General features: G+C 36.2%; 1 pseudogene; it reads left to right on the forward strand.

Moving 5' to 3' along the window:
• The first annotated feature begins 1220 nt into the window (after positions 1 to 1220).
• Positions 1221 to 4215, forward strand: LOC123201591 (annotated as a pseudogene).
• The last annotated feature ends 367 nt before the right edge of the window (positions 4216 to 4582 follow it).

Here is a 4582-nt window from a genome sequence, read left to right on the forward strand (position 1 = left end):
CCAACTATTGCAGAGTAATATTATTATGTTATGTAAGAGTGTAAACAAGTTGAATCACTCACTTTTGACTTTTAAATTTGAGCTTTTAGAGGTCAATTCTTAAGTTAGACTTGAGTTTAAAATTGATTGATTCGACGAGTTTGTGAACTTGCAATTTAACTTAAGTAAAATATTAATATACCTCTAAATGTTTCAAAATTTGCATTTACACCCATAAAATATTGTTTCATGACTTTGAATATAGTAAGCAATTGATAAATATAAATCATAGGATTCAAGATAATATTTGAAAAATTAAAGGGTTTACGGATAATTTTTTGACCGAAGCTACAGCCATCCATTCCGGTCTCAAGCTCTTCTCTAAGGTAATATTCTTGAAAAAATTGTGACTTGATGATACTTGGTGCATATTCCTTAACAAATATAAAAGTCTTCCTTCTCTAACATTTGTAACCTAATGGTATAATGCCTTCCGAAGGCTCGACCGGTCCAGTCCAGGTTTCAAGACCTTATATTCAATGAAAAGGGATATTTTTAATGTATTTTCCATAATTGTATTAATTAAATAAATCTTTGAATCTTTAAAAATTATATAGATGTATTTAGTTTCGATAACATTTTATTATTAAAATTAAAAAAAATTATGTTAAAAATAAATTATTAAAAGATTACTAACTAAAGTTAATAAAAGAATATTAGTATATTATTTTATTTAAATATTTTTAAGTATAATTATTTTAAAATATTTTTACGTTAATTGTTATATTAATTAAAAATAAAATTATTTTATCTTAAAAAATTAATAAAGAAGAATATAATTATAATGAATTTAAGTAACCTCTCATAAAATCAAGTAATTATAAGAATAAATTAATATCGAAATTTTTTATTACTCATAATCAAATAAAATAATATAAATAAATTATTATAATAACTTTTTTATACATTGAAGTAAACACGTATTTGTCAAGCAAATAATAATAATTATTTTCAGAGATAATTTCCATGGCTAGAAATTTCCACCTGTGGAAAGTGTAAACTCTATATGGTATGTATGTAAATAGAGATTCTTATTTCCTTTACTGAAAAGTAAACACATTCTACTTCCGTTTTCTTCTGAAATATGGTTTTCCATGTTTGGAAATTTTACTGTAAGCCAGACTTATGCCAGGAAAGCGGAAATTGAATTATAAGGCTCCATGTTTATCTGAAACAGCAATTGCATTTTCAAACTTTGCCCTGGAAAGTAATGGCTAGCAGTGCTGCAGAAGATGGCATTGTCCCTCATGTTCTTTCTGTTGAGAAACTTCAAACTGAGATCAAATCAAGTGGTATTAATTAATCCATCTCTCTTTCTCTCTGAAATGATTTTTTTCTTCATTCTTGTTGAATTTGGTTGTTTTGTTCAAGCAGGAGATGAAGAATTTGATGATAACCCGATCGAAGAAGTCAGGCTGACAGTTCCTATAACTGATGATCCTACACAGCCTGTTTTAACTTTCAGAACATGGGTTTTAGGGATAGCATCATGTTGCATTCTTGCCTTCTTGAATCGATTTTTCGGGTTTCGCCAGAATCAGTTGTCTGTTGGTTCAGTTTCAGCACAAATCATTGTTCTCCCTATAGGAAAACTGATGGCTGCAACTCTTCCGAGAACGCCTATTCGGATCCCGCTTACACCCTGGTCATTCTCCTTGAATCCGGGGCCTTTCACCTTGAAAGAACATGTGTTGATCACTATATTTGCTAGCTGTGGAGCCGGTGGAGTTTATGCAGTCCATATTATTACTATTGTCAAGGCTTTCTACCACAGACAACTTAATCCGGTTGCCGCCTTGTTGCTGGCGCAAACCACTCAGGTAATCGGACGTATCATGTCATTTGTTTGTCAGCTAACAGAATAGCAAGTAAATGTGTTCTTATTTTTTTTTTAATGAATTGTAGTTGCTTGGTTATGGCTGGGCTGGTTTGTTCAGAAAATACCTTGTTGATTCCCCCTACATGTGGTGGCCTGCAAATCTGGTTCAAGTCTCTCTTTTCAGGTACTCATATCTGAGAGTAGATCCAAGTTGGGTCTTTTGTCCATCCGGTGACATTTTGTAGGTTTCAAAGTAGACTCAGCTCAAACTGAATCCATCCATCCTTATATATCTTCATATAAACTGAGTTTTATTGTAAATTAAGCTCATACAAGTAAATAAAAAAACGTGCAGGGCATTACATGACAAAGAGAAGAGACCAAAAAGGGGACTTACCAGGCTGCAATTCTTTTTCCTAGTTTTTGCATCAAGCTTTGCTTATTATGTCATTCCAGGCTATATTTTCCCTTCCCTGTCAGCCCTCTCCTTTATTTGTTGGATTTGGAAGGATTCTATCACTGCTAATCAGATTGGTTCCGGCCTCAATGGCCTCGGCATTGGCTCATTTGGCCTTGACTGGTCTACTGTTGCAGGCTTTCTGGGAAGTCCTCTGGCCACACCCTTGTTTGCTATAATCAATATATTGGTTGGATTTGTCTTGGTTCTCTATGTAGTAGTTCCGATTTCATACTGGATGAATGCTTACCACGCGAAGCGATTTCCGATCTTCTCATCCAGCACTTTCGATCAATTTGGTCAACATTACAATATTACCAGAATCCTTGACGCGGAAGCCTTCGATATTAATTTAGAAGCCTACAACAGTTATAGCAAACTATACCTCTCCCCTTTCTTTGCCATCATGTATGGCATCAGCTTTGCAACCTTAACTGCTACTATCTCACATGTTGCTCTCTTTGATGGGTGGTAAATTCTCTAATTATTCTTTTTTCTTCCAGGACAAGAAATCTTTTCGGATCATCTCTTTAACTTGTTCAAAATCGTGCAGGGACATTTGGCGAATGTGGAAAATGACACAAGGTGCAGTACGTGATAAGTTCAGCGACGTCCACACAAGAATGATGAAGAAGAACTATGCAGTAGTTCCCCAGTGGTGGTTCCACACCATTTTGATTTTAACAGTAGCTCTTGCCATATATGCCTGTGAAGGTTTTGATAAACAGCTTCAACTTCCATGGTGGGGACTTTTACTATCTTGTGCCATTGCACTGTTTTTCACCTTACCTATTGGGATCATTCAAGCCACTACAAACCAGGTATCTATCCAAAAATTCTCGAGTTTTTGCCTTGTTTCTTTGCTAAAGAAGAAAAAAAAATGTTGATCTGCAGCAACCAGGGCTGAATGTGATTACAGAGTTGATTATTGGATTCATGTATCCAGGAAGCCTCTTGCAAATGTAGCTTTTAAAACCTATGGCTATATCAGTATGGCACAAGCCCTTAGTTTTGTTTCGACTTCAAATTAGGCCACTACATGAAAATCCCTCCAAGGTCCATGTTCATTGTTCAGGTATTTGGCAAGTCCGAACTCTTGGGTGTTGGTTATTTTTCGTATTCCTTAATTTTATTTCCAATTTCATCTCAATTTTGCGACATCAGCTTGCTGGAACAATAGTTGCCTCAACTGTCTACTTTGCCACAGCCTGGTGGCTTCTGTTGGAAGTTAAAAACATCTGTGACACATCTTTGCTGCCAGAATCGAGTCCCTGGACGTGTCCTGGAGACGATGTTTTCTACAGTGCTTCAATCATCTGGGGTGTTGTCGGCCCTAGAAGAATGTTCACAAAATTAGGAGTATACCCTGAGATGAATTGGTTCTTCCTGATTGGACTTTTAGCTCCAGTGCCTGTCTGGTACTTTTCCAGGAAGTTTCCTGAAAAGAAATGGATCAAGCTGATTAACTTTCGATCATTTTTGGAGGCACTGGATACATGCCACCGGCTAGAGCTGTACATTATCTGAGCTGGGGAGTGGTCGGAATCTTCTTCAACTATTATCTCTTCAGGAAGCACAAGGGTTGGTGGGCTCGGCACACTTATATTTTATCTGGAGCTATGGATGCTGGAGTTGCTTTCATGGGAGTTTTCCTGTATTTCGCGATTCAAAATTCTGGAAAATCAGGTCCAGACTGGTGGGGACGTCTGCCAACGACCATTGTGAGTTGGCAAGGTGCCCGACAGCACCAGGAATCGAAGTGAAAGGATGCCCTCTGCTTAGTTGAATATGTGAATCTGTGAAGTATTACCTTATTGTAGGTGTGTTACATATTAATAAATCGCTGAACTATGCTGTAGAAACTGTTGGTTTGAAATATTATTATATTAGGCCTTCTGTACAATTGTTTAAAAATTGGACTGGACCTGATTGGCCGGTTGAACAATCCAACCAGCTTGCTCTAAGACCTCTGGGGGCCATCCTGGTTTGTTGTTTGATCGTCAGGTTACCTCAATCAAACCATACGCGAAGTCAACATGACATCTTTGTAACCCAATCACTGAAAATGGATATTTAACCATCGGAATCCAAATTAATATTTGATAATTAAATATATAATTTGTTTTAAATATTAATTTTAATATTTATTTCAACAATACCCCATTCACCCTCGGTTGACCTGAACAAAGAAGGTTGCAATGACATCTGCAATTCTGCTAAAAGAGAGGAAGAACATAATTCCATTGCCAAGTAATGAGCTTTATGAA

The sequence above is a fragment of the Mangifera indica genome, chromosome 18, assembly GCF_011075055.1.
Source record: "Mangifera indica cultivar Alphonso chromosome 18, CATAS_Mindica_2.1, whole genome shotgun sequence".
Taxonomy (NCBI): Eukaryota; Viridiplantae; Streptophyta; class Magnoliopsida; order Sapindales; family Anacardiaceae; genus Mangifera; species Mangifera indica.